Source organism: Pyrus communis, chromosome 14 (genome assembly GCF_041283825.1).
Source record: "Pyrus communis isolate YQ-2024b chromosome 14, ASM4128382v1, whole genome shotgun sequence".
NCBI lineage: Eukaryota > Viridiplantae > Streptophyta > Magnoliopsida > Rosales > Rosaceae > Pyrus > Pyrus communis.
This window is the reverse complement of record NC_142578.1, coordinates 4,672,184-4,694,390: the sequence shown is the minus strand read 5'-3', so window position 1 is coordinate 4,694,390 and position 22,207 is coordinate 4,672,184. Positions and strand designations below refer to the sequence as shown.

Below are 22,207 nucleotides of genomic sequence, written 5' to 3'. Positions count from 1 at the left end.
TCCCTTTGTGCCATATGGATACCCAAGAAAAAGACACTGTGTGGCTCTTGCATCAAATTTTGTGGGACGATGGTGGTGGGTGGAAGAAAAACATAAGCAACCAAACACTCGCAAATGTGCATACGCTGGCTGTTTGTGGTGAAGTATTTCATAGGGTGATTTGCCTTGAAGAAGAGGAGTGGGAGTCCGATTTATGAGATAAGTGGCAGTGAGGATTGCATCACCCCAAAATTTCTTAGGAAGATGAGATTGAAAAAGTAAGGCTCTAGCAACATTGAGTAAGTGGCGGTGTTTGCGCTCTGCTACCCCGTTTTGTTGGGGAGTAGAGACACAACTTGTTTGATGGAGAATCCCCTTATCTGAAAAAAAATGGGTCATAGAAAATTCTGGACCGTTATCACTACGAAGAACCTTGACTCGTCTGGAAAATTGTGTTTCAACAAGGTGGATGAAACTGATGAGATAAGATCGTGCATCTGATTTGTGATTCATTAAATAAACCCATGTGCATCTTGAGAAATCATCCACAATAGTTAAGAAATATTGTGCCCCTGTGATAGTGGGAACATGGTAACCTCCCCAAATGTCAACATGAATTAACTCAAAAGGAGCCTTTGTGGTGATAGAACTCAAAGGAAAATGAGCACGTGTTTGTTTGGCTAATGGACAGATCAAGCAATCATCAATGCTGCAAAAATTCAAATTTTTAATGCAAGTAGAGAGATGCCGTAAGGTCTTGTTGGAAAGATGGCCAAGGCGTTGATGCCAAAGCTGAGAAGAAGAAGAGGCAACAATTGACGCTGAATTGCACCTGGTTTTCATCACATTATCAAGGTAGTAGAGTCCTTCTCGTTCAGTTCCCGTCCCAATCATCTTCCCGGATCGTTGGCCCTGAAGTAGACACATTTTATCAGTGAAGATGACAAAGCAAGATGAGGTATTAGTGAGTTTGCTGACAGAAATTAAATTCAGTTTGAATGATGGAACACAAAGCACGTTGTGAAGGGTGAGATCATTCGAGAGATGAACTGTGCCAATATGTGTGACATCGGCAAGTGCATGATTGGGTAAGTGCACTTGTCGATTGTATACCAGAACACTTGTGGTCATTAAGCTTGGTGAGCAGACCATGTGGTCTGTGGCGCCTGTATCGAAAATCCAGTCCCTTCCCTTATTGAGAGCAGGAGCACAAAAAACTCTACTTGACAAGTTATTCATAGTAGAGGTGGTACCGACATGATTAGATGTGGAGTTGAATTGACTCTTATCAAGGAGTGCAAGCAGATTGTGATATTGCTCGGAAGAGTCAGTTGCCATGTCGGCAGGCAGTGTGCAGTGGCTGTGCTTGGCTGTGCTCTGCGGCTGTGCTTAATGGCTGTGACAGGTAGAGCAGCGACGATGGCTGTGTAGCAGCTTTGCGACGGCAAGGCAGTGAGTGCACTAGTTTTTTTTTTTTTTTTTTTTTTTTTTTTTTTTTTTTTTGTTTAACACATCGTACGGGCAAACTTGAAGATTGTATCTATTAAGTGCACTAGTTGCAGTGCACTGGTTGCTGCTCACAGTATAGCAGCGAAAATCCCAACGGCCACAGACCCGGCGGCGGAGAACCTATTCAACACGGCACCGTTAGCTGGAAGGGGAGCCTCGTGAACCAAAAGCAGGCGTAGAAGCCGATGGTTCCGTTGACAATAAAGAATGCATACGATGCAATGAGCATGTATCCGAAGTATAAGAGGGCCGAGACCAGCTTTGTGATTTCAAGCTTTGTGAAGAAGTAGAATGTGGCGTAGAGGAAGAGGCACAAGTCTCCGGCGGCTGCTCCGACTTCGGATGTGAGGTATGATCTCCACCACCAAAAATAATCCTCGCTGCACAACTGGAAGTAGCAGAGGACGATGGTGATCTCGGCGAGCGACGGTGAGGGCGAGGGCGGCGAGGAGCTCGGACCAGAGGCGGCGCTGGGCGAGGCCGTTGCGGCAGGTGTTGGAGATGTGGTTGATGAAGGCGCGGAAGGCCGGGAACTGAGCAGTCGATGGTGAGGTGCTCGATGGAGAAGGAGCAGCGGCAGTAGGGAACTGAGCAGCAAATGCAGGGGTGACTGCAGCCTTGATGATGTTTGTAGTGTTGCCAGCAACGCCTAGGCCCGAGAAAACAAAGTCATCTACTTTGCAGGGCTTTTGCAAGAGTAGCCTGCAGGGCCGTCGGGAGCTGTGAGGTCTGCAACGCAGAAGTCCTGCACAGCTGCATTAACAGATCACAGTATAGCAGCGGAAGAGTGAAGGCAGAGCAGAGCAAAGGATTTGCTCTGATACCATATTAAGTTTGATGTTTTGTTATTCTTATTCAAACTGCTGTAATAGCAGTTGGTGTTATATATACATCTTACACATACGCATGCATTTAAACAATTGCATGTAATAAACAACCATAAGTAAAAGGTGGCCTGCCCATGCTGCAACACATCAGAGCATGTGTTCCTCCTGCTGTAAAGGTGGCGTGCTGTCTGACAAGGAATATGTGCAGTATTCCTTCTGTCCAGGTCACATGGGCAAGTTCTCTCAACATTAAGTTAATGAAGTAATGGAAAATTATGTCCAATGCCCAATGGAATTTGGAATTAACTAATGGAAAATTATGGATTTTCAATAATATTTTATCTGTAGCTACTGATATATAATATTCCAATGCCCAATATTTCATCTGCTGTTACTCTGCAGCTATAGGGGTCAAAAAAAATGTCACGAGGATAAATTTACAAACCTATTGGGGTCAAGAAATGCCAATGCCCCCGCATTGGCTCCACTAGTGCGTCTATGTCTATGTGTTCACAATATGGTTAATATTGTGCTTATAAAAAAAAAATATTGTTAGTATTTCACAGCCACGATATTGGAGAGACGGCGAAGCTCAGGAACTCGTCGGATGACATGCTTGGACTCATAGAGGTGGAGCTTCCTTGGTATGTCCGAGTGATCCATTTTTCCTGAGATGAACTCTGGTAGATTGGTGGAATGTGCCTATATGGAGAACAAACCTACGAAACAATTATGTGAGATCTAATAGAAGCAATTAGATTCAAAACCCAAGTGAGAAAAAAAGAGAGTGAAGCAAAATGGGATTCACAATGGGTCTGAATCTGCTGCTCCCGATGGCCACAGAAAATGGAGCAAATTAAAATATAGAAATCAATGAACGAGAGGCATTTCTTTGGGTCAGATCGTAGGTAGCTTCCTTGTTCGACGAATCAAATCCATGTTCAACCCCTAGTCCACAATCATGCGATTCATAAATCAACAAATCACATGAATGAATGAGATTAACATTCATATTCAATTTTGTGAGATCTAGGAGAAGCATCCAGAGAGCTAGAGAGAAAAGAGGGGGTAGAGAGTAAGGAGTCGTTTGAAAGTGTTTTTAAAATGACTGAAATCATTTTGAGAGAATATATGTGTGTGTATATATATATTTGGGTACTTACAAGAAGTACGTAAGTGGTGCTTCTTACAAAAGCACTTCAAATGTTTTTTTAGGACTTACTTGCACTTTACTAAGAATTTGTTCAAAATACATTTCTATAAAGACAGTCATTTCAAGACAGTCATTTCAAATGCACTTCCAACCGAGCCCATTTTTACTAAAGATTGGTTCCATAAACATTTCCTAAAAAACACTTTTTAATCATTTTAGATATACTTTCAAACGAGCTCTAAAACGAGAGTGAAGGGCAATATAACGATTTCCAAATAAAGGTCTTTTGGTCTTTTCATACTCCAAAAATTTCTAGACCAGCACAGCCACTTAAGACTATTTCAGCACAACCTGTTTAAAATCTTTCTATATTAACTAATTTCCCTTATTCTGTATTAAGACAATAGCAGCTGCCCAATTACTGGTTTAATTAAAGCAACACTTAAGTCCAACGAAAGAGTCAAAAAGAAGAAATTAATCAAAGCAACCCTTAATTGGACTGTACTTCAGTTTATTTTAATTTTATTAGGCCAACTTTTAAAATCGATTTAGTATGCTTCCGTACCATAAGAAATTTCTCCCTTCATTTGGGTCCCCAAAGATTTTTAAAGAGGACGGTGATGGATAGTTTGTGTAGAAAAAAACTCTTGATATAGGACCGTCACATAATTGACAGATTCCTCTCTTTTAAACATTCTTTAAAGGCTTTTTAGCCAAAATGATTTTTAAGATTCGCATAACACATAACTTTGGTCCCTAAGATTTGCATAACACAAAACTTTGGTCCTTGAGATTTAAAATCAATAGAAATGGTCCCTGAGATTGTCTACAATCCATAATTTTGGTCATTCCGTTAAAAAGCTTCGTTAAATTGAGGGTACTTTTGTAAAATCAGCCCACAACCCTTCCTCAACCTTTCATTCCCCAAAACCACATCCCCACCAAATCAACAATGAGCTCAGTCTATGGCCTTGGAATCAAAACCCCTTCTTCAACACACAACACCAAGTCCCTCCAATGTTCGCACTCGACAACATACTGAAAAGGCTTCCTTTCCTCAACCCTCTACTTCCATAACATATAAAGCTCCTCAATTTCCACCCTTAGCCTAACGTTTCCGTTGTTGTTATCGACGTTTTTGGGTTATTCGATTGAGTCCTCCATGAGCCATTTGAGCTTTTTGCGCAAAAGGGTTAAGTCCAGCATTACTTTCTGCCCCTGATAATTCCCCAAAATAATGGCAGGTCCACCATTACTCTCTGGACCAATAACCCCATCACTAACAATCGTCAAGCATACAACCCCCGAGCACGAAACCAGTGAAAATAATTGTCAATGGAAACTCCATCTTAGCACCCCCTTTGAACCGGAAAACCAATTCCGGAAACTCCAATTTTTCCTCTTTCGAAATATCGAAATAGGGTCTCAATCCCGTTTTGGTTTCCAAGTCCTTTGCTCTCGTGTAATCGTGTAATTTGCCATTTGTGACTCAAACCCTTGCGCCACAACTTCGAAAATCGGCTTCTCCATGAACTTGATGGTCGATCCAGAACCCACGATTGTCCCGCCATTGATGTCGGCTTCGGGGACGAAAAATTTGTACGAAATCTTCACGTGCTTCTTGCCCACGATGATTTTTCTGAGCATTATGTAGTAGTACTCGTGAAATGCAAAGTTTGGAGGACATGGGTTTCTTCTGAAACTGTGTGTAGATCGAGCTCTAAGCTTTCGTTTCGTTTCTTCTGGTTGAAGAAATAGGGGGTTCATCGGCACTGTTGTTGCCGGTGTATAGAACAAGGTCGCTGCTTTATGGGGTATTGTCAAATTTATGGGAGACTAAGTAGTAAGAGGATTTGTAGAGCTTCATTTGGGATGGTAGCAATTCCAGTCTGTGGCAGAATCCTGTGATTCCGGCTGGCTATTAGATGGACAAGAACGAGTAGTCAACGAGAAAATCAAGGACAGTTTTCTCGGGAAATTTTAGGGAATCGGAAAGTAAAATCCTAGCTGTTATAAGAGAAATGAGAGAAAAATGGTGAAAAAAAAAGTGGAGAATTTGATTTTACAAAAATACCCTTAACTTAACGGAGCTTTATAACAGAATGACCAAAAATATGGATGGTGGACAATCTCAGGGACAATTTCTATTGATTTTAAATCTCAGGGATCAAAGTTATGTGTTATGCAAATCTCAGGGACCATTTTGGCTAAAAAGCTTTTTTTTTAAATTGACCAAATTAATTAAGGACTAGTTTGAAATTACTGTACTTTTTAAATAAATTACTTCTGTTGTGCTTTAAGAATAATCAGCTGTAAAATAAAGCAGTTGAGCGTTTGATAAACTATATTTTTTAAAATGTTATGAGTATGAAAAACAATGTAAATGCAATGTCTAGAAGGATATATAATGGCATTGTTTAAAATTCATAAGCTTATTCCATGAATTAAAAATATCTTAAAGGCTCAACTCCACTTTTTATTAAAGCAGCTTTTAAAAGCAAGCTATAGACTACTTTTAAAAGCTGCTCTATAGACTACTTTTAAAAGCTGCTATCTGGTGGCCATTGTTTTTAAAATAGCTAGTATATTTTATATTTACCAAACATTTTTTTACTGTTTAACTTTAAAGTGAAACAGTTTTTGGTGAAAAAGGCAATACCAAACTTAGCCTAAGGTTATTATATTAGTCAGTATAAGTTGGCTAAGGTCATTTTCAATGGATAGGGTTAAAGGTCTTAAAACAAAAAAAAAGGGCCTGATTTGTCCAAAAACTCATCTCTAATGGATGGATGTACTATAATTTTGTGGAGCTCACTAGGTCATTATTTGCCCAAATGGGTATCGGGCTAGCCAAGTGTAGCCCCCTATTAGCCCATTTTTTGGGGCTCAGTTCCTTTGCTCCAATAGTTGATTCAAATTTAATGACTATGTTTGAAAACATTTAACGATAATTTAAATAAATTAACTGATAAATTTAAAGTATAAACTTAAAACTAATAAATTACTAAGGGGGCTATATTTAGCCCCTTCAATTGGAGATGGTATATGAGTATGACCTAACACTGTTCATTTAAAAATAATTTCTTGTAGGGCTATAATTCTAGATGACGATATGTTTAGCCCTTTCGATTGAAGATGGCTTGATCCCATTTCCATATAATCAAGCCAGTACTTAGCTATAAACTTAAAACATGTTTACTTATGGAAATAATAATTAGAAGCATTTTGATTTTTGAGTTTTCTGTTTTTGCAAAGATATTGAGAATCATTCACCTCTTAATTTTTTATTTGTTTATATAAATACAGAAAAGTGTGAGTTTCTTTTTAAAATTCATGATCAAACATTTAAAAATTAGAAACCAAATGAATTAAATTAATTATGAGGCTAGTTGATATAATCTTCTTTCCTTACTTCCCCTATTTGAAGTTCTCTAGATTCTTTCCTTTTCCCATTTCAGTTAAGTATTTAGCTCAGCTCTTCTCACGCATGTTTTGTGCCCAATTGAGGATTTAAGTGGTGACTTAACTATTTTAAAGTTGTTCCAGTTAAGACCCAAGTTAAATCATCTGGTCCATTCAGTCCCAAGAAAGAGGGAACACAAGTCATTAGCTAGTGATTCAATGCACATGGTGGATCTAATAAGAGCATCTATCGAACTAATAAAGCAAAATTAATAAGATTTATGTGGTGGCGATAATCATTTTTCACAATGATGAGGATCCTCTGCATATTCTTTTTGGGTCAAGGCATTCAAATCTAGCCGTTCAAGGTTCACAATTTAACCGTGTGTTTAAAAAGTCAATTTAATATGTTTTTCACGAGAGATTTTTCAATGTGACCGGAACACATGATGATATACTACGTGTTACTATGCAAATGGTAGGATATGTGTGTTAAAAAGTTAATAACTTAAAAAATAAAATTTTCTACCACTTATATAAAAACAAATGTTGTACCACCCGTGTTCTGATCACAATGAAAAATTTCTCAATTTTTCACAAGGATGAGGATCCTCTTGCGCTGACTGTTCGTTGTTCATCATCTTCTCCGTTCAAATTTCTCGATGTATGCAAGAAGCTGGGAAGTGCCCCTATGAGATCCTTCACCAACCTTCAACTTTAATGACGTTTTACAACCTCACTCCTCTCTTCCCTTGCCATGGCTGCCTAACCTCATACCAACTCGTCCTTCTGTCAATTAACAAATGAAAGAAAAAAAATTCACTGATCAAAAGAAATCAATCCAAATTATATATTTTGAGAGGGTGCAGTGGCCTAAAAGTAATAGATATGTAATTAGACGAGTTTTAAAGTCAGACGTTGAATCCGTTAAGACCTAAGAGTACGAGTGAAGAAAAGGTTACACAATGGAATATAAATCATACATTATAGGCTCAAGAGAGAAACAATCACCGTCACAAATAGCCTGAAAAAAAATAAAATTGTGGGCGACGACAATTATAGATCGTGGAACCATGCATGTATGACAACTGACAAGACTTCATTTTTTGGTATGTTGCGCGTGACATGACTTTAAAATTTTATAGATTGGGTAGAAAGAAAAATACTTGTGAATGCATGCAAGTGGTGTATGTGAATTGAAACCGTACAGTGTAGGTCCTGTCTATTTCGAGTAGGGTATATATGCACAGCACTTGTACGTATGAGAAATTTGTGTATACGTATGTGTTGCTACTTACACTAATAAGTGCAAGTGAAATTTATAAAGATGTGAAGGTTAAAGAGTCACATATTGTTAACAGGAGAAACATGTCAAGGGGGTTTATATGTTAGTTGAGTTATTTTTTTATATTGTTAAATGGTTTTATAATAGAAATCTAATTTTCTTCATGATATACAAGCAAGTTGGTCCATGTGAAGTCCAAAGACCATACGTGTTCCATGTCGTCCAATTTATATTGCCCACGTATTTAGTTTAAAAATTCGCCACATATGAGAGCTGTGTGAGGATGTGAAGGTGAAAGAGTCTCACATCAATAAAAAGAGAAGCCTTGCAAGAACTTATATATAATTTGAACTACTTATTATATTACCCATTAATTTTATAATACTAACCCTTTCTTCAAAATTCACCATACATTTTCTGCGTAAAATCATAACTTTCTTCAAAATTCACCGTGCATTTTGAGCGTAAGAAAGCGTCGGTCGGTATGTAAAGATTTCCACTACCACGTACCAAGAGATTGCGATATGGTAAGGGACAGTTGGACTCCACATATAAAAGATAAAGATATATGCAAATGCAAGCGTGTAAATGGTCATCATCCATTGATCTTCTGTGTATCATGAGGATGAGGGCATGTATATACTTCCGACATGATATCTCTCTCCTGCGGTTGTGGATCTCTTAATTTATCTCTCTCTCGTGGCGGCTGGCGGCAATATATTGGTAGAGTGTACTGTTTTGCTAATTGTACCACCTTGACCTTAATTACAAAAGTCGGCAAGTCCTCGTCCTCGTGTGGCTACGGCGTCACCATGATAGTCATCTACCTTATATTCCCAGTCCACTTCACGTCTGGGATAGAAACTTCATGTCACTAGTTCAGGTTTACTATTATCTTTTATATTCGTTTTTCTTACGTGATGAGAAAAATAAAAATAAAAATATTTTTTCTTACGTTAAAAAAAAAAAAAAAAAAAAACAGAGATTATGGGACAGGTTACTCGGAATAGGCAAGTAACCATCTCTCTTATACATGGTAAGGCTTCTTTTTATCTGACAGGTTAATTGTCATTTCATCTTTATTTATGTAAAGTCATGAGAAAGAAAAGGAAATGACACTTATTCCTATGGAGCAAATTAAACACACACTCTCTGTTAGACGAACGTTCACATGTGGTATGAAAATAAAGACGGTGGATTGTCTGTCCTTTCATTTTCATACTCTTTTCATGCTCTTCTGTTTGTATGATCACGGTTAAGTCACGTTAAAATTTTATATTATTATTACTTTTTGTTTTATTATTTCTATAAAAAATTAATATAAAATGTTGACGTGACTTAACCATGACCACCCATCACAGGAGGGCATGGGGAAAACATGGAAATGGGAGGGCAGACAATTCACCTCCGAAAATAAATGATTGAGATAGAAATAGAAAATCTAAATGTTTAGAAATCAAATCTAACAACCAAAACACCAGCACTAAATATTATGTAGCATTAGAGCAACTAAGTGAGGATGATATTTTTATGTGTGCAAAAGAGGTTTCTAATTTATGACAAAATTGATAATCCTCAGGTGGTCATGCAATCACACTAACACCAAGGAAAATAAAATTTTGTCTATGGTGCATACTATGAGTAAGGTAGTTGAATATGCTTTTTGTCTATAAAAAGTACAATGAGTGGTTAAACATGATATATCCAGGTGAAAATTTGAATGATCGAGCAGGTGAATATATAAAGTGCATCCATGAGTTTACCAACTTCTGAATATTAAAAAGGAATACGAATCAAGATGATTAGCTTTTTCAATAGAGAACATGAGAAATGCTAAGGCCATCTCCAACCGATAGCTGGTCAGAGGGCTCGTTTTAGTTCTCTGGCCCTCCAAGATTTTCCAAGATATTAATATTTTAATAAACAGTACAGGGTCATATTTGCCTCCGTCTCCAACCGAGGGCCAAAGGGCCATAGGGCTCGTTTTAGTCCTATCATGAAAAATCGTCTCCAACCGAGGGCCAAACATAATTTATTATTTAAATTTAAAAACTACAACAACTTAAATTCAAATCCAACAACTTAAATTTAAAAACTACAACGATAACTGGCCCAAAAAACTAAAAAAATTAGAACTTAAATTTAATTAATGGTTTAGGTATTTATAGGAAAAAAAAAATTAAAATTCCTTAAAAAAAAAAAAATTGGCCCAAAAAACAAAAAAAAAAAAAATTTGAATACAACGGCTAGCTGACTAACCGTTGTATTCAAATTTTTTTTTTAAGCAATCCTGTTGGTTATAACCGACATGAATGCTCTATTTTCTGGTCAGCCCCGAGCTGGCTGGCTACATGCAGCTAGCCCTCCAGCCCTCTCCAATTCCATGGGGCCTTCTCAAATTCCACAGCCCTCTGGCCTAGCCCTTGATTGGAGACGGTTTTCGGGCTATTTTCAACCTTCTGGCCCTCTGGACCCTTCGGTTGGAGATGGCCTAAGGGGGCTTTCTTAAAGTGAGATTCTCTACAGATTTTCTGTCACTTCGGGTTTTTGACACAATATTTAATAATGTTAACACTTAAATTGACATTAAGTTGTGATGTGACAGAAAATCCATAAAGAGTTTCCTTACCATTTCTCTACACAACATATTCTATTGATATATGATCAACAAATATTGACATAACATTAATTAATTTAATGATGACAATAATAACAATAATTAACAATTTAATTAATTTGCTAGGACCACTAATTACAATTGATATAATTAAGATGGGTCCCTCTAGGAGTTTTTTCAACAGCTAATATAAGCTTTCCCATTAAATTAGACTGCAATGATTTTCGTTGTCAAAATTATCATCCTCGAATTTTTTGCACCAAGAAACAATCTTACAATAATGAATTACAACGTACTAGTTTTATAAAATAAAGAAATGAGATAATAGCTTTGGGATGACATGCATGCATGCCACCTAAAATAATTGTTTATAGCCATTAGCCAGCTTAGTTTCATATAGTTAATTACACAATTTGTTTTGAGAAAATAGGTCTAAGGTTAATCAAATGGATATATATATATATATATATATATATGTATGTATGTATGCATGTATGTATGTATGTATGTATGTATGTGAACACGTGCGTACCACATGCACGTGTTTATGTGTAGTATTTACGCATGTAGGGCTTGCCCAAATTAGGATCACAACCACAAGGTTCATTGTCCCGGCCATTGGAGTACTATGTATTTACATGTATGGAAAATAATTTATATGAAAATAAATATAGAAATTATATATATATATATAGAGTACTCTCTCTCTCTCTCTCTCTCTCTCTCTCTCTCTCATGCATCTTCATGGAAACTACTATAAAGGCAGAGTGCTTTTCATACAGTCTCCGTCGGCCAACAAGAAAGCTTCCTTTTCAAGAGATGATGATCACAAAATGATAGTGAAAGTAAAGCCATGGAAACCCATTTCTTTCCCTTCATCCTTCCCCCAAATGATTAGGTCCTTTGCCCATGGGTCTCAAACTTTTTCTTGTCTCCATAAAAATGTAAGAAAAAAGATAAAATTTATTTCTTGTCGTGAAGGAAAGCTAATTCTTTCTCCATCAGGGGCATGAAACTTTCATGCCACTCCTTTTATTTTTTGGAACATTTTATAGAAAATATATCATTAGGGTTAGTCCAGTGATGAGAGAAAGTACATATAAGATAATAGATAATAGGCTAGGCTTTGAGAGTAGATATAAGATAATGGAAAAATTAGTATCCGGTCCCTAATTATTAATATTTATTGATTGAAACCTTCTTAGTTTTCAGATTTTGATCCAAGTCCCTAGTATTAATGTAATAATGAATTTACATGTCATGACACGCCCTATTGTGAAGTAAATCGGCTAGGGTTCTAGGAATATGAAGTCTGGGAAGAAACTTTTGAATATTTTTCATTATATTTTTTACAATAGAACACAAGACTTATATAATACAAGGTAGCCTATTCTAGGAAGGAAATAGAATATAATTTACATTGATTTACGTGGATCAAATTTGCTCCTATGATCAAGAAGAATCAATCAAGTATACTAAACGATATTGTCTTCCAATACTCTCCCTCAAGGTGGAGTGTGAATGTCAAGAACACCCATCTTGCCAAGTAGAGAATGGAATGTTGATTGTCCAAGTGGCTTGGTGAATATATTGGCAAGCTGCTATCCACTAGGTACATAGGCTGTCGAAATAACCTCAGAACGTATTCGTTCACGAACAACATGGTAGTTGATCTCTATGTGTTTGGTGCGTTCATGAAAAACTGGATTGGCAACTATGTGGAGTGCAGCTTGGTTGTCGCAGTGTAACTTTGCTGGATCCTTGTGATTAATTTGCAGGTCAGCCAATAAGAACTTCATCCACGTAAGCTCACATGTAGTGGAGGCCAAGGCACGATACTCTGCTTTAGCTGAGGATCGCGAAACAATAGATTGTTTCTTGGTTTTCCAAGATACTAGTGCACCTCCAAGGAATATACAATAGCCTGTGACGGATCTTCTCGTAAGTGGACATCGAGCCCAGTCGGCGTCGCAATATCCTTTCAACGTTAAACTCTCATTTGAAGGAAAAATAAGCCCTTGTCCAGGTGACCCCTTTAAGTATCGTAGGAGACAGTGAATTGCGTCGAGATGAGGCTTTTTTTGGTTGTTGCATAAATTGGCTGAGTATATAAACCGAGTATGAAATCTCCAGCCTAGTGATTATGAGATAAATAAGTTTCCCAACAAGCCCCCTGTATTTCGAGGCATTGTGGAGAAGTTGCCCTTCCATTGGAGATAATCTCAAGTTTTCTTCCATAAGGAACTTTGCAAGCTTTGCACCGAGTAAGCCGGCTTCATCAAGAATGTTAAGTGTGTATTTACGTTGTGAAATGGAGATTCCTTGAGAAGACCGAGCCACCTCCACACCAAGGAAATACTTCAAGTGTCCAAGGTCCTTAATTCGATAATAAGATTGAAGAAATTGCTTGAGATTATGGATGGCAGCCTCATCGTTGCTTGTGATAATCATGTCGTCAGCATAAATCAAGACGGTTGTAAACGAATTTTCACGCACCTTAGTGAATAGGGATTAGTTGGCCATTGACTGCTGGTAGCCGACTTGGTATATGGCAGTGGAAAATTTATGGAACTAGATGTGAGAGGCTTGCTTGAGGTTATAGAGGAACTTGTTGAGTCGCCATACATTATGCTCCCCCTGCCGATGAAGCCGAGGAGGTCGCTGCATATAAACTTCCTCACAAAGATCACCGTGAAGGAAGGCATTATGGACATCCATTTGATGTAAGGACCAATTATGAACAGATGCAACGACTAACAGACAACAAATTGTGATTTGGCAACAAGAGCAAAGGTTTCCTTGTAATCGATACCTTCGTGTTGTGTAAAACCTTTGGCAACGAGGCGAGCTTTATAATGCTTGATGGTACCGTCAGAGTTGTATTTGATTTTGTATACCCATTTGCAACCGATGACGCGATGACTAGGAGGGAGGGTATTGAGAGTTCATGTGTTGTTTTGTTCAAGGGCCAGAAGTTTAGAGTCCATGGCAGCATGCCATTGATGATCACTATTAGCCTGTGCAAATGTAGTTGGTTCAACAAGAGTCAAAATAACACAAGCAAAAAAGCGATGCAATGGTGAAAGGTGAGCATATGATACATAGTGAGATAAAAGATAGTGAGTACCTGACATGGAGGAGGGAATGGTGCTGGGAGCAAGGGATTACACATGATACAAATGGTAGCCCTGGAGCCTTACGGAAGGCTTGGGAGCGCAACCAGAGTGTTGAGTGGCAGGTGGGTTAGGAGGTGATGGGGAGGGTGGTGGAGGTGATTGGGAGGGTGGTGAAGATTCTAAGTAAGGTGCTATGAGAGAGTCGGTGGCGGTCGGTGTGGGTAAATGGGGTTCTGGAGGAGATTGTGTAGGATTAGGATGAGAGAGAAAGAAAGTCGATGCGGATAGGTAAGACAAGTGTATCAGGTTGATGATCAGGAGGTTGAGTGAGGAAAGGGAACGTGGTTTCATGGAATACCACGTCACGAATGGAAGAAATTTCGTGTGTGGTGAGGTCGTAAACGCGATAGCCTTTTTGACCTAATGGGTACCCAACAAAAATACATTTTTGAGCACGTTGGTCAAATTTATGGTGAGGATGGAGGTTGGTAGCATAACATAAACAACCGAAAACCCGTAGGTGGGAAAAATCGGGAAGTTGGCAATGCAAAATCTCATGAAGAGTTTTGTGATCAAGGAGAGGTGTAGGTAAACGATTAATTAAATAACACGCTGTTTGTATGCTTTCCCCCCAAAAAGTTGGTGCTAAATTGGCTTGAAACCGAAGTGCTCGACCAACATTTAGGAGATGATGGTGTTTCCGTTCAACAACCCCCATTTTGTTGGGGTGTGGACGGATAAGAAGTCTGAAACATGATACCCTTGCTATAATAATAATAATAAATAAATAAAAAAGCGTAAAGAGGTGAATTCACCACCATTATCAGCCCTAAGTGCTTTGATCATGCAATTAAATTGTGTTTGGACCCAAGCAATAAAGGAACATAACAACCCTTGTGTTTCAGACTTAAAACGCATAAGATGTATCCAAGTATAGCGAGAATAATCATCAACAATCTTTAAAAAATACCGAGCCCCCGGATGGGAATTGATTGGATGAGGTCCCCAAATATCACAATGTATCAAATCAAAATGTGCTTTAGAAGAAATAGAACTTGAAAGATAGCCGGGTTTGTTTAGCAAGAGGGCAAACGTCACATGAATGACTAGAATCAAACATTATTGTTGGAACTTGTTTGGTTAAAGCTTGCAGAGGATTGGCGGAAGGGTGCCCTAATCATTGGTGCCAGGGGATGGAGTTACGGCTAATGTGATGAGCAAGACGAGGGTTTTGTTCTGGCGCCAAGTAGTAGATCCCATTATATTGCTTGCCAGGCCAATCATCTTCCTCGTATCCATGTCTTGTATCACACAAAAATCAGGGAAGAAAATCACTATGCATCGAAATGCTTCAGTAAGTTTGCTAAAAGATAATAAGTAAACTCGAAAGTTAGGCACATGGAGCACTCCATCAAGTTTAATGTGAGGGGTAACTTGTATAGAACCGATCAAGTCTATTAAGGCATGTCCTTCATTCGGTAATTAAATAGAATCCAGCATGGATAATGATTTCTTGTCTAGCAAGTGAGGAGAGGAGAGATGTTGTTCGTTGCCCCACTATCAATGATCCAATATAAAGTTTTCTTTGGGGAGACTTCTGACAAGTTAGAGGAATGTGCGATTGTACCTATTGCATTTGCAAAATGTTGCGGATTACCATTAATGTTGCTCTTCTTGAGCATTTCCATAAGTTGATTATATTATTCAGTGGTGAACTTTGGACCGTCACTGGACGTCGCTTTGTGTCGTCAATCAGAACTATTGGTGGTCTCGGTCTGCACTTTCACTTGGTTTGCCGCAGGTTTTCTTTTGTTTGGTGGCTTGACTGATTTGCCGTGATACTTATGGCCAGCGGGAAACCATACAGGTAAAAGCATCGATCCACGATGTGGTACTTTTTTATCACAATATGAACATTGAAGGGTGTTTCTTTTTGGTGCAGCAGCTTCGCTGTTATGGGTTACATTCATGGCATATAGATTTATATTGTTACGATTCAGAGATACCTCTACTTGCTTCTCTTGTTGGAGAACAAGTGAGTATGCCTTCCTAGTGTCTGGTAGTTGCTGCATCAATAGTATCTGTCCACGTACTGCTCATAAGAGTCGTTCAAACCCATCAGGAACTGCATCACCCTTTTTTTTTCTCATCTCGATCATTTACCTTCTTCAACCCCCCACATGTGTAAGTCGGAGTTTCATTGTAGGATGCCAGTTCATCCCACAACTCTTTTAGTTTCGTGTAGTAGACCGAGATCGATTGTTGTTCTTGTCTGTGTTCAATGATCTCTCTCTTGATTTGATAAATGTGTGAGTCATTTCCTTGTGAGAAACGATCTTGCAAGTCAGCCCAAACATCGATTGTTGTCGTGTAATAAAAAACACTACTCGCAATGTCATCGTGGATCGAATTGAGAATCCAGGTAAGGACCATATCATTGCATCTTTGTCATGATGCAAATTGTTTGCCAGTCCCAATGGGTTTTGTTGTTGGATCGCCCATGGTGGTTTAGGTGATGTTGTGTTTATTAGGATTACAGAAGCTGTGTAGGTATTCAGAGTCATCAGAAATGGTGCTCTGATACCATGTTGAGAAGTAACTCGACTAGGGTTCTAGGAATATGAAGTCTGGGAAGAAACATTTGAATATTTTTCATTATATTCTTTACAATAGAACACAAGACTTATATAATACAAGGTAGCCTATTCTAGGAAGGAAATAGAATATAATTTACATTGATTTACATGGATCAAATCTGCTTCTATGATCAAGAAGAATCAATCAAGTATCCTAAACGATATTGTCTTCCAATACGCCTTGCTCCCGATATTCCCCGAATCCCAGAATAGGCACGTGCTGGCCGACACCTGAGGGTGACGAAAGCTACTTATTGAGTGCAAATGCTGAAAACAAAAGATAAATAAGACTTACAAATATAAAAGAATAATTAATATACATTTAAGAAACGTGTTCAGAGCATATAACTAACTAGAACACTAAAAGAATTTATATAAAAATTGAATGAATAAAAGAATGGATCTTACTGCTGTGCAATGTCTTAAAGCATATCTCATATATATCGTAATCACTAGTGAATGTCTAATATCCCTCTAGGCCCCATGCCAGTTCCCCGTCTCTGTGCCAATTGCCAGAAGAAAATCACCCCCAGGCCCTGTGCCAGCTCCCCGTCCTTGTGTTAATAGCCAAAGGAAAACCATCTTCAGGCCTTATGCCAACACGGTAACCGTCACCCGGGACGGAATCTATCCCTCACCCTGTAACAGAATAGGGACTACTAAGTAAGTACAAAACCATTGAACATACATTTATTTGAAAGGCAACTTCATAGTATAAAGTCATCCATCATCTATACTATAAAGAGGTGTTCTAAACGTGTTCTAAATATTATATCGTCATCTATCAGATATTCTATAAAGAATACGGGTTATAGGAAAAATAGTAATAATTCAAACTAGCCTTAGTAAGCATGTTATCACATAAAACGTTTCGTAAAACGTAATCATTAAATCATGCTTTTCATTTATGCATTTCTACTATTAAAACATGCATTTTAGAAGGGGTCCACTCATAGTACTTCGCCGTCGAAAGCTGTGCAAACTAGCCCCAGGGGAGAGGATCCTCTATGCCGTATATGTACATGCCCACCTCTATATAGCTCGAGATCTTTTGGGAGCTCACTGGCTTCGAAGTTCATTAGAACTTCATTGTTAAGCGAGTTCGCATGAGAGCAATTCCAGGATGGGTGACGCACTAGGAAGTTCTTGTGTGAATTTCCAGAAACAAAACCGTGAGGGCGTGGCCGGGGCCCAAAGCGGACAATATCATGATACGGCGGAGTCAAGCCCAGGATGTGGTGGAACCCAGCTCGGGATGTGACATGTCAGTTACATAATTTTTTAAAATAAAAATTAATAATTGATTTAGAATTTTAATACTCACACCTTTATTAAACTCCTAACTAATTTTCAATTCAAAACATTTCCAAAAATAAATAAAAAAATTAGAATAAGTTTGTACCCAAGGTTTTTTTTTTTTTTTTTTTTTTTTTTCAAGTTTTCAAAATTTTAATCTTATATGTACCCATTCATGTAATTTTTTCAAATTTTTAATCTTAAAATGTACTCATTCTTAAATATACCAATTTGTTATATGTAAAATGTACCCTTTTTTTTTTTAATATAAAATCTATTCAATTTTTTTAATCGATTTTTAAACTTATATGGGTACATTCTTTTTTCTTTGATTTGAGAATGTATCCATGTTAAGTTTAATCGAAGAAATTTACTAATGTTATTAAGCCTAACATTTTTTTTTTTTTGTGGTTTTGAAGAATGTACCCATGTTTTGGTACAATAATTTTTTTGTTAATTTTGATGAATGTACCTATGTTTATATATGTCACATCCCAGCCCCGGCCCCCAACACAACCAGGACTCGACTCCATCGTAGTACGATATTGTCCGTTTTGGGCCCCTACCACACCCTCACGGTTTTGTTTATGGGAATTCACACGAGAACTTCCCAGTGGGTCACCCATCATGGGATTGCTCTCGCGCGCTACTCGCTTAACTTCGGAGTTCCTAGGGAACCCGAAGCCAGTGAGCTCCCAAAAGGCATCGTGCTAGGTAGAGATGAGAATGTACATATAAGGCTTACAAGATCCACTCCCCTGGGAGGTGTGGGATCTTACAATCCACCCCCCTTAGGGGCTCGACGTCCTCATCATCACACTTTCGGTCAGGGATTGGCTCTGATACCAAATTGTCACATCCCAGACCGGTTCCACCGTAGCATGATATTGTCCGCTTTGGGCCCCTACCACACCCTCACAGTTTTGTTTCTGGGAACTCAGACGAGAACTTCTCAATGGGTCACCCATCATGGGATTACTCTCGCGCGCTACTCGCTTAACTTCGGAGTTCCTACGGAACCTGAAGCCAGTGAGCTCCCAAAAGGCCTCGTGCTAGGTAGAGATGAGAATATACATATAAGGTTTACAAGATCCACTTCCCTGGGCGATGTGGGATCTTACAATACACACACACACACACACACAATAGTAATAATTTATATTCTAAAATTTTTAATCCCACAAATTATGGGTTTTTATTTAAAATCTCATTAACATAAATAACTATAAATTTCAATTTTTAATTTAAAAAATATAGTAACATACATAGAAATAAATTATCACATTAATTTCAGGGACTTCGATAAAAAATTGAAAATCAACAAGATTTCAGTTAAAGAATATTCATAGTTAAAAACTGCATTCAAAGTCTCCCTAAGATAGTATATCACTTGGGTTAGTCCAATATATATCTCCTTCGATGCTGAATAAAATCATTAACTTATTGCGTTGTTTGACACTCAATGCATGTACAATTAGGATTACTGCAGGAGAAGGAAAAAAATGCGGTTAAGGTTATATAGATATGATGGTCCCTTCTCATTGTGCCAAGTTGTGTTAGTGGACTATATCTAATCACATAATTGTGTTGTAGTTAACTTTAATTTGGGGTTGGAATTTGGTTCAAGTTTCATCTTCTCTATTGATGAGATGTATAGTGTTTTAAGATTCTTTGGACCCGCTAGCTTGAGTCCACCCATGACCCATGAACCATGAACCCATCCCCACCACCATAAATCAAGTCAAAAGTTGCAATTAGAGCGCCTTGAGAAGAAACACCCTTTATGTCCAATCACAAAGCTAAAGGGATAACCCTGATTAAAATTTCGTGTCCCCAATTGATAACCAAAATTTCGATTTGACACCAATATTATATCCTAAATAACACCTTTAGTGTGTCCACATGCTTCGCCTCTAACTAATTAAAATCTGCTTTAGCTTGCTCAAATTATAGGACAAATATACATGATGGCAAGTATAGAATAGTGCTATTTACGTATTCATTTTTATTTTTCATACACATTTTTTAATTTTTAACCATCGAATCGAATGAATTGAAGAAGATCAAACTACATAAATTAACAGGGGTTGCGTAGGAAGTAAAAATTGATGTGTAGATAGCACCACGTATGCCAAAAATTAGACAGTATTGCTGTTCAAATTCTCTAAAAGTAAGTTAGAATGTGGCTAGTTAATTTTACGTTGTAATTTGAGTCCACTGTAACACCATAAGAAAATATATTACCGGTGTTAACAAATACCTTTTTTTTTTCTTTCTTTCCATAGTGTTAGCAAACAAATCTCACTTGATTTTACAACTTGAGATCACATAATATAAATGTTAGGTCGATGGAGTCCGCCAATGGTTTGCTTGAAAAACAGAAAAAGTGTCTTGTGAAGATGAATTTTGATTAGATATTAGCTATGAACTACATATTAAGCATTGCAAATGTTTTTGACACAGTAGACTTAAACTTGCCTTGTCGGTTAAATTCATGACACAAAAAGTGTTTTGTGCTTTCATTATCTTGGTAATCCCACATTTATATATCTTTAAAAATGATTAAGTCAGGTATACTTTTGTAACTCATTGTCAACGGTGAAAACATGCTTGCCTCTTAGATTAATTTATTAATTAACAATTAATTCCTAATTCCATTCGGTAGCCATTCCATTATATTACAATCAGTTAAACATATCAATTATGAATTATGATGTTCCAGACCAACCCTTTTAGTTTAGGGTCGAATGCATTCTATACCTCCTTTATTTAGTGTATGTAAATATTTTTTATTTGTCAAATGATAGATTTTCTTAGATTAGATGGTAGATTAGTTACCGACGGAGTTTAAACTTATGTCGTTATACAATGACTCTATTTTTTCACCATTGTAGTAATAAAGGGCACTCGCTGTATGTAATACTTTTAAACAAAGGAAAAACAATTCTTAAAGTTATGAATACTTAAAGTTAAAATTTTGAGGTAGTATTTCAGATATACTAATTTGTTAGGTGGGTCGAATCCACACATAAAATTGATTATATTGGTCTTTTTTTTTTCTTTTTTTTTCTTTTTTAAAACTTAGAGGCCAAATGGGTGGCATGTAGATTAACATGCGCCACATAAACAATGAATAAGACATTTTAAAAGATCAAAATGGCCATAGGATCCTTCCTGGATCCCTTTCCATTCAGATTCTCTGGATTCTTCAATCCTATCCATTCAACCGAAAATCGAATGGCCATGAATTAATCTTGTTCACCTTCACTTTCACATTCTCTTGTTCATCTTCTTCCCTCTTTACCTTCTCCTGTTCATCTTCTTCTTTGTTAACCTTCTTCTGTTCATCTTCTTCCCTCTTCTCCATCTTTCTCTCCAACTTGAGAATTGAAGGATCCGGAAAGAATCTTAGTCCATCAAATGGACATATGTGGCATCACGTACGCAAAACACGAGTCCACCGCATGCTCATGTAACAAATTTAACTTGATAGTTTGACAGACAAAGCGATTGATGCTGTAATAATGTGTAATCCATCCTTTGATTCATGCTCTAAGAGCTTGACCGCAATGTATCTCGTTGTATGCATTTCTTGTCTTCTTCAATTTCTCAAATATCAAAACAATTTAGTAAACAAAATGTACCATCTCTACATCCCAATCAAACTTTAATACTTGTACACGAGCTCGATGGTATTGCATTACCTTGTTTTTCGGTACCATTGGGGGGATGACAAAAGAAAACCAAAATCGGAACTAGCCTAGTCTTGAACAAACCCAAAAATATCATAGGGCAAAGAGGCTTGCTCAAAAACACAGGAACCCTAACTCAAACTTATGGCCCAAGTTGGCTAATCTTCAATAATCTATTTTTGTTCACAATATACAATGCGGCTTAAAAATGTAAGCAATACAGAGAGGAAGAACCGAACTCGAAATTTAAGAATGGCCATATCTTAAGCAACTGTACTGTAAACCCTTTACAAAATTACAGGTTTATTTTTGAATTGCTTTTGTAAGAAGCACTTTTCCGCACAAGTGCTCATCTAGAAGAGCTTTCATTAGAAACACGTTAATTTTTTATGCTTTCTGTGAAAGTATTTGTCACACGCTTCTTCAAAAATCACTTTTATGACATAAAAGCACTTGTAAAACACATCTTGGAAATGAAATTAATTCGTCTCCTCAATGGGTTGAGGCAGAGTTCCTCCTCAATTCACTTTATGGCCGATTAATGGAACTTCAATCTTATGATCGAACACCTAATATTATTAATCAGTCTCTATAAAGATGATCTCTGCAAAAATTCAATAAAATATGAGATCATTTAGTCATCAAACTATAGGAAAACAGATGGACGAATTCAGTAAAAGTAGTATGAACTGTTT

General features: G+C 37.5%; 1 pseudogene; it reads right to left on the bottom strand.

Annotated features, from left to right (window-relative positions):
• Positions 1–1,757: 1,757 nt before the first annotated feature.
• Positions 1,758–21,187, bottom strand: LOC137712350 (uncharacterized; annotated as a pseudogene).
• Between the last annotated feature and the right edge of the window lie 1,020 nt (positions 21,188–22,207).